Source organism: Alosa pseudoharengus, unplaced genomic scaffold (genome assembly GCF_046254945.1).
Source record: "Alosa pseudoharengus isolate Yale_2024_CS ecotype anadromous, Long Island Sound unplaced genomic scaffold, YU_APseudo_1.1 YU_APseudo_1.1_scf_1, whole genome shotgun sequence".
Classification (NCBI taxonomy): Eukaryota; Metazoa; Chordata; class Actinopteri; order Clupeiformes; family Clupeidae; genus Alosa; species Alosa pseudoharengus.
In genome coordinates, this window is record NW_027468564.1 from 36,654,442 (window position 1) to 36,664,014 (window position 9,573).

The following is a 9,573-nucleotide window of genomic DNA, read 5'->3' on the forward strand; positions in this document are numbered from 1 at the left end:
CAGTAGTAGTCTTTATTAACTTATATTATATAAAAAAATACAAAAGAACAACACTCAGCTAAAACATTTGTTGACTGTTGAGTGAGTGAGTGAGTGAGTGTGTGTGTGTGTGTGTGTGTAGATCTTTATCTTGCAGGCTCCCAGGTTGGCAGACAGGTTTTCCCGCTGAGAAAAAAGGGGGAAGATGGTTAGTGAAAAAGACTGTAACCTGTATTCCAGTTTGATTAGATATTCTAGTGGAGGGATGTTTAGATTAACCAATGTCATAATAGTGTTACAACTAATAAAATATCTGAATACTCCACAGTATGGAAATAAAAAAAACTGGGCCCTGACATTCTGAATTGACAAAAGTTACATTATCAACATCTCAGGTTAGTACATTTACAAGTTCAGAGTGCAAATGAATAAAAAATAGTTTATAGCTCACACTCACCCCAGACAACACTCTACTACCAATTGCCATAAAACCCTACTGTTCATACTTGAATTTCCCCTTGGGCCTACTGTTCATACTTGAATTTCCCCTTGGGGATCAATAAAGTATCTTTCTATCCATCTAAAACATCAGGTACACAGGAGTGTTACAATATAAACTGATTTACGGTATATATGTTTACATGTAGCCTGCAGTACCGGTATATAACTAAATTATAGCATAGACTATAATAACTAAATCTGGTACATTTACATGTCCTACAGTATATGTATGGCTGCTGGAACAACGTAATTTCCCTTTGTGTAATTGTGAGTATCTGGTGTAAAAGATAACCAACTCACCACATTTTGGAAGGCACCCAATCTATTAAGATCTCCATCTTCCCCTGTGGCAGGCAAACAAAGACATAGAAAAATAGTGTCTTGCTTAAAAAGATAACATTGCACTCAACTTAACATTCAAATTTTAACACTTCACATCAGTGACTATCAGCGTTTTGTAGACACGTAACACTTTTTATGATGTTCAGTTAATATCTCCTCATGGTCCGCTCACTTTACATTCCCTATACGAGCTGTAAAACATCCTGGTCAATTTACACAGTCCCATAAACTGGAACATAGAGTAACTGCAGACAAACATTCTGGGGTTGGTAGCATCTCTAACAATACTAAAACATGCCGTGAATATTTTTCAGAGAATACTTTATATTATATTTATATATAATATAGGGGTGAGTTATCTCTGGCGTGTCTTGTTCGGGATTTTGAACATAAACACAAAGATGAACAAACGCATTATCTGGTACGATTACTGATACTGACAGTTACTGATCACTGATTTCAATTATTCCGCAGTGCCATTATACATTTTTAAAAGTGATCAAAAAGTACTGTTACATCATCCATTGTTTTATTTGCAATTTTGTGTATGGAAATAACCTTTGTCTTTCTCTTTTTTAGTACTCTTCTGTACTGCTGCTTGTACATAGGGCTGTTGTGGGGGCACTCGTTCTTCACTTCCTTTTCTAGAAACTGTTTGACATAAGCAAATAGTAGTATGTTAATCAAAATGTTAACATACATACAGAACACAAATAACAAGCATATCATATAATTCATCATACAGTGTACAGATTAGGGCCTGTATCTTACATTCTCCGCAACTGACTTTCTTCCCTAACGCAATTACCATTGCTAATCTACACTTGGTGGAAAGCCACATTTTCTGACATGAAGATGGCCTCCTCTCATTGACCCGGCAAATTGTTTGGATCGGTCAGCGCTTTCTTTCCTGAAAGAATACAAGCAACACAAACAATACACAATGTACAATAAGGTCAAATGTGAAATTTAGGAGTGATGTCATGATATTTTTCTGTACATTTTGTTATTTGATGTCATCTAATTTTCAGTGTCCCACATTTTTTCAGAATTGGGGTTGTATAGAGACGTTATAATGTATAGAAAATGTGGAATTACCTTTAACCATTAAGGTGAAAATGTCCTTAATGTTATTGAGGCATTTACTTTCCCCCCCACTTAACCTCAGGCCCTGAGGGAGAAGCATTTGTGGGTTTCTCTTTGGGTATTCAAGAAGGAGGACGGGACTCCAGCCCACAGCATTGAGCTTCTCAATCTGAAAAAAAAAAAAACCCTGTTACTTTAAAAAAACATTTATAAATTGTGCCAGTGATATATGTTTACGTTTATGTATTTAGCAGACGCTTTTATCCAAAGCAACATACATATAAATTACAACACGCTACGGGCTAGCAGATGCTACGGGAATGCACTAGTTGAGAATGTACTAGTTGAGAATGTACTTGTTGAGAGTGTATGTGGGAAAGGTGTGAAAATATGTGCGTGGGTTTGGTGTGCATGTCTATTTGCATGTGTGCATGATTCATGTATGAACGTGTCACTACAGGAGCATAGTAGAGGTATTACTCATTTTGACACTTCATTCTTAAAGGTTGTATCAGTGATCCTGGCGGATATTGCCTGTGTTTTTGTTATTGTTTATGTTCAAATTTCTTAGCAGACGTTTTTTGTCCGATATATAACTCATTTTATATTTTGTCTGAGGACCAAACAAGACACAAGAGATAACTCAACCTTACCACCAGTATTCATTTTTTAAAAATCCATGCAATGCTTGGTTATTGTTAGTGGTGTACTACCAACCACAATGTTAATGTCCGGTAGACTCCGCGGTTTGCGGTGCATGGGCTGCGTAAAAATACCAGAGTCTTTTTCAGCGCCTAGAATGACAGGAGAGCTAGCCGACCATGAGAAAATATTAGCTGAACATTATAAAAGTGTTTTGTCTTTACAAATCGCTCATCATCACTGATACAACCTTTAACCTAACATTAGTACTATGGTAATGTAACCAGGGCCTGTGCTAGCCATTTGGGTGCCCAAAGCACAAATGCATGGTGCCACTCTGGTGCCCCCACTATTTTGGATACTTTATATTGTTGGTTGGTTTAATAGGCCTACTGTTGGCAATGAAAAGTCGTAAATCTACTATGGGTCTCCAACGTCGCTCTGTCAGTAGCCTGGCTGCCTGCCCCTTCTGAAGGCTAAAGCAGTAGGCTACCTTTAAACATAATTGTTGCTGAGAGGAATCCCAGCCTACGAATTCAATAACAAAATAAATCATGCATAATTAAAAATTACCTTGATTTAGGCTACTTGGGTATGGCATAAGGCTTGGCTACACACAGTAAGGTTAATGTGCAAAAAATGAATGAAGTGGCTATTGGCTCGCAAATAAACAGCGGATGGAAAACCTGACACAGTTTGAACTAAATTTAAACTGAACATTGAAGCATAAAATACCAATCATATTTGATATTGGCCATGAGTTCCAACATTGAGCAATATAATCAAACAATCCAAAAGTTAATTAGGCATAAATCCAAACTAGACCGAGAATCTTCTGCTTTTGATACCATGCCACTCCAAATGTGTCTCACCATAAAACGCAGGAAAAAATACCTTAGGCCTGTTGTCCATGAAGGCATGCCTGGCAAATTGATATTTTATGAAGATGTAACTGGTTGCTTTGCTTTCATTAATGGTTTAGCTAGTCAAGTTTGCAAGGAAGAGACATAACGTGTGAACAGGCCACAATATCCAGTAGGGACGCGCTCACACAGATGCGGTAGCGGGCAGGAGAACTGTTAGCACAGGCTTTACATAAAATTATTCAACAGAAGCCTTATAAGAAATAAATGCCTGCCTCGAATAAAGGCCTGTGGTTTGCACAACCTAAGTAGCCTAAATAAAAGACCCGCCACAATTTGAGGATTTGCGGCATGATGATTTTCTACGAGCTATATTTTTTTGGTGCCCCCCAGGCACTTGGTGCCCCACGCGCAGTGCATGTTCTGCTTGTGCGGAGCACCGACACTGAATGTAGCACAAATGACTTACCAGAATAATAGCATCATCCATCAGATGGGAGGTCAGTTGATTCTTTTTGGTATTGGCCTCCCAGGTTTCCTTTTTTTCATTGAAGCTTTCTAGTTGTTTTTTTTGCCTCAGCTTCTGTGGCTGTGGTGCCGTGCATACTGGGCATATTTTGCACCCATTAAAAATGGATGCAAGACATGCAGGGCATTTTTTTTTTTAACCCTCCCATGACAGGCTGCAAAAAATCAACAAGAAAAGCATACCGGTAATTAGAATTGCTATTGTTTAAAAATACAAATTCCTCAGTTGTTTAGAGAGATTGAACCATTAAACAACATGTTCAGTCTTTCAACTCAGTTGTAATAAAGGCAATCCTGTAATAAACAAGATTTCATCTATTTCAAGACTGATATTTGGGACCAACTCAGGGTATCTAGTATAACACTATGCGATTTGCTGTTCCTACATTAAACGTGGATTGATGATTCGGTGTTCCCCTAATGCCAATTGGATATTTAACAGAATCCGATGCTCTTCAGGTTAACAATAATAAAGTAACAATTTAGTGTCTTTCAAATTTGTGAAAATAAAAATCTTGGAATACTTACTATATGAGAATAAAAAAGGTTGAGTGTGTGTGTCTGTGTGTGTGTGTGTGTGTGAGAGAGAGAGAGAGAGAGAGAGAGACAAGCATGTATCTCGTAAATTATCTGTAACAAAGACAAAAAACATTATTAGAATGATATTTTATCTCTACATTATTAGCAAAAATGATAGATATGATATGATTACTAGTTACATGTTCTACAAGAATAGAATCTCCTTGACTCTAATCGCCTGACCATCAAATTGCTCAGTAACCATTCATGTTATATTCTACACAAGAATGATTGAAGCACATGCGTACATTGCATACACATAAGATATCATATCCACTTGGCGCCTACTACTACTACTTTTGCATACCCCCCCCCCCCCCCCCCCAAAAAAAAAAACAACCCCTGCTGATCTGCACCATCTATCTATCATAATATATAAAGCAACAATCGTCTGTGTGTCTGTGGCTCGCTGGGTACTTGTATAAACTTAGCCTTGCCAGACTTATAAACGCTTTAACTTCAAGTAGTAGCATGAACTATACATGATGAAACCATTTGGCTTAGCTAGCTGCTAATGTGGCATCCAAAAGCCCATGTCTGGTTGCCCAGTTGGCAAGTAGCTGCTACTTCAGAAAGTTAATGTTGAGCCCTGAACACAACATTTTGCTGGCGCAGAACTTAGGTGGAAGCGTGTTACACATATATGCAAATTGTGCCACATAGCTGGCGATGCCAAAAGTACACGTCCAAATCAATGTAAATAAACCAACAGCAGAGTTCCGAATTAGCTAATCTATCTAGCTAGCAGAGGCTCTGGCTAAATACGTTGCATTTTATTTTGATGCAACAAAGAATTGTATTATGTCAGTCTCTTTCAAATACAGCTCTTACAGTGGAGTTCGAAATAAACAAATAGGAGGACATAATTGTTTTGGCCAAAACTCAATTTTAGACATGTTAAATGCCTATGCATTTCTCTTGCTTATTAGACCCTTGTGTCACTCCCCGATGTGAGTCGCTACCGGATGTGAGTCGCGCATGCGTCACTTTGCTACTTTGCGACTACCAGTGCTGTTAGCCACAGAATAATGACATTAGCCTACACAGCAGTAATGTATTATTTAGCGTAAGGCATCACATTTTCACGGCATGATCTCTAATGTCAGTTCTAGATTAGAGGCTGAAGTAGCCTGCTAGCGAGAGACTTCTGTAATATCAATAAAAATGGACCTACATAATGAAGTTTGTTCACTGCTGGCAAGTAAGCAAGTAGCTGCTAGGCTAAGTAAGCAATCAAGCACAACAAAGGCTGTCACTTGAATGGCATTTGCTAACGTTAGCAATCAAACAATCTTAGATAGCTAAAACGTTTTTGAAACAGAAAAGTGAATTATTTTATGGATTTCAGTCGGATCCCTTGGCGTTATGCCGTAAAACCTATCAATCTGAGCATGCGTGACTCACATCGGGTAGCGACTCACATCGGGGAGTGACACCTTGTACTTACCGCTCGGAATCTCGCCCAGGCAATGGTTTCTGGGATCGTCGCACACAGTGACGCGATGCACAAAATTGCGCCAAAATATCAATAGCAATGAAAAAGTACAGTCTTAATATTTTATATCCTTGCTCAAATTTGTAAAATAATGAGCATAAATCTCCGAATGAAAGAAACTTGGGTATATGTAGCCATTACATTTAAACACATCACTTCCCAGAATGCATCTCTTTGCCAAAGAACTTTATTTCCACCTTAAGCAATATAAACATTTCTGCAGTAGTGTATTACATTTATAACAACTTCATAATCAGTATTGAGACGAAAGAACTAGTGCTATCAGTAAGCTATTCTTTTTAAGTTGACATTCTCTGGGGATACGCTTCTGACATGGGCTTTGTTTACCTAGCAACGGTTACTATGCCTCGCTGAAATGAGAAGTGAGAACGTTTTTATTAAATATCCCACTTAAATGAGGGCATAATTTAAGCCAACGCCAAATATGCAGTCCTGAAACGACTGTAATTATTCAATATCCATGTATCCCAAAGTTATAAAAGTCAGTTGACCGAAATCTGTACTCAGTTGTTGAAACGGGGGATCCGTGTGTGGGCCACGGAATATATTGTCATTAACTTGCATTGGAACGAAATCCGTGTGTGTTTCACGGAAATGTCAACTTCCGTTGAGCGAAATCTGCACTCAGTTGTTGAAACAGGGATGGAATGCAACGCCTGACAGGCTAACATTACATAAAAATCGAACTGAATGTATCAAAAGTGTGTTTCCCAATAAGATAACAACATCCGTTGAGCGAAATCTGCACTCAGTTGTTAAACGGGGATCCGTGAAATAGCCACGGAATATATTGTCATTAACTTGCATTGGAACGAAATCCGTGTGTGTTTCACGGAAATGTAACTTCCGTTGAGCGAAATCTGCACTCAGTTGTTGAAACAGGGATGGAATGCAACGCCTGACAGGCTAACATTACACAGACACTAAAAAAGGCAATAAAAATCGAACTGAATGTATCAAAAGTGTGTTTCCCAATAAGATAACAACGTCCGTTGAGCGAAATCTGCACTCAGTTGTTTAAACGGGGATCCGTGAAATAGCCACGGGATATGAGTGTCATTAACTTGCATTGAATCGAAATCCGTGTGAGTTTCACGGAAATTTCAGTGATTCCGTGGGCCCACCACGGATTTTGAGTTAAGCGTCCGTGGCTATTTCACGGATTCCTGTGAGACCAGGTTGCATCTAGAATATATGAAAGATAAGGGGGGTTAACTTTTTCACAATATTCAAATTATTTTTAGACCCACTAAAGTGCACTATGTAGCCCGTTATAAGCTGTGGCTGTGTTTTGCTTCCAGGGGGGACCAGGAGAGCAAATGAACCACTGCGATAAAGTTTTTGAGAACACTGCTTTTCAATTAGCCACACCAATAAAGCATACTGTAAGTGCATTCGAATCTGAAGAGGAACAAAATAAATAACATACAACAATGTCTTAATGTCTTTAAAAGTGACAAAAACAGTTCCTTGCCTTAAAGAAGATATTTCATGATTCAAACGGAGAGCTAGGTTTTTGTTTCACTGGGCATGAGTCAACTAGAACTCCTTTTATTGGTTCAAACCGCTTTGTTGCTGAAGGGTGGGAACACACACACACACACACACACACACACACACACACACACACACATACACACACACACACACACACATTTGTCCAGTTTCAAGGGTTGTCTTCAATGATCAGTAAGCACAGTATCCTTGAATGAAAAGTGTCTTTGTTTCCATAATAATCCTCTATTTGTACATTTTCAGTGGCTGTTGCGACGGATGAAATCTTAGTGTTGGTTAGTGCTGCAGGCTGGTGTTTTCCTTCAGGCCTCGTTGTTGAAGGGTGGGAACACACAAACACACACACACACACACACACACACACACACACACACACACACACACACACACACACACAGAGGTACAAACAAACACACACACACACACACACACACACACACACACAGAGAGAGAGGTACAAACAAACACTCAGACTCACACACACACACACACACACACACACACACGGTTAGGCCACACACTCCTCTGGTAGTCCGTGACTCACTCCCTGTGCTGCTGGCTTGAAACTGGAGACTTCCACTGGGCATGCTGTCAGCGGAGATTTGGCAAAAAGGCTGAATAGCCGCTCGCAGATCGGGTTTGGCAGGGAAAATCACCGGAGCCCTGTTTTCTCACCAAAGGACGGTGGGGGGGGGGCAGTGTGGGGGGCAGCCTGACCGCAGCCCCATCAGCTGTTGTTCCATAACAAGACACCAACCAAGTAGGACTTGTTGTCCACACTGGAGCGGTGAGAAACCGTGCTTCTCATGCAACAATTACGCCGTTTTTGAGGTGTGTTCTTATAGACAACTAGTTTTTTTGTTTGTTTTTGTATCAGCTCTAGATTCATACAGATGAAACAGGGTCATGCGAAGGACTGATAGACCTGTTGTTCATCCTACTTGATGATACCAAATTTAGTTTCGTCAAACAGCTTGATCCAATTGTGTCTGGAGCGCTTTGGGTTGCAATCTGGACATAAAAAATGTGGTATATTAATAAAGACTTACTTACGCTCAATGGTGTTTTATGCCACCTTATCCTAATGGTACATCCGATGGTGTTTAGGCACCTTATCCTAACCCTAACCCTAACCTTAAGCCATGCCTAACCATAGTGCCTTCCAGGCAGCGCTGCCTTGAAGACAACATCGGGGGCATAAAACAACAAGAAACCTTACTTACTTACAATTCATACTAGGCTTTGTAAAGTATCTTGAGACATGTTCATAAGGAATGGTGTTTTCTAAAACTGATAGTTCCGGTCCTTGATTGTGATTGGCTGAATTGCGTTCGATGCCGTTGTAAAATCCAGCAAAGATACACCTTGACCGCATTTCATTCTATATTACTGCGCTACCATAACTTGATACAAAAGTTAAAGTAGTTGCGTCTCGACGTTGCTTGGCAACCATTCAGATAGAGGAAATATATTTCTTGGCGGAAGAATGATTATCTAGGAATAACTCGTTATATTTCTAGTTGCTGTGCCTTTACTTTATGAAACTTTGCCAGGTATTTATAGTAATAGTTTTAGAAAAGCAATAAGCCACTCGAGTCCGTAAGTTACACTGATTCTACAACAGCTAAGGGGTTTTGCCTAACAACGCCCCTTTACCTATTGTAGAATCAGTGTAACCTACGGCCTCTCGGGGCTTATTGCTTAAATATATGTGAAGTTGAATTTAATTTAGTTGTAGTTGTCCATTCTAACACAGCTCTCTCCATGTGGTGATCTTGCACTGTGTTTTATTTAATGTACTGGTATTGTCTATCTGTGTTGTAATACTGTCATCATTTATTATCTTGTGTGTTGTGTTGTTGGCTGTGTGTTTAATGATATCTAGCTGCAACTTAATTTCCCCCTATAGTCAGGGGGCCTATATGGTTTATGTGGGTTTGAAATGTTAATTTTTGGAGAGTGGTTGGACTGTCTTTAGAGGTCATTGAACATGGAGAAAAATTATGTCTCCATTTTTTTTTA

General features: G+C 39.4%; 1 long non-coding RNA gene across 3 annotated transcripts; it reads right to left on the reverse strand.

The window, feature by feature from the left end:
* Nucleotides 1-4,818, reverse strand: LOC143127147 (uncharacterized). 3 transcript variants are annotated; one of them, XR_012987521.1, is made up of 7 exons: nt 4,470-4,818; nt 3,883-4,096; nt 1,921-2,077; nt 1,594-1,732; nt 1,381-1,473; nt 781-824; nt 1-165 (listed from the first exon to the last, which is right to left on the reverse strand). It is a non-coding gene; the product is annotated as an uncharacterized LOC143127147 (long non-coding RNA). The 3 variants fall into 3 exon arrangements; XR_012987519.1 differs by having other exon boundaries at nt 3,883-4,818; XR_012987522.1 differs by lacking the exon at nt 4,470-4,818 and having other exon boundaries at nt 1,631-1,732; nt 3,883-4,362.
* Between the last annotated feature and the right edge of the window lie 4,755 nt (nt 4,819-9,573).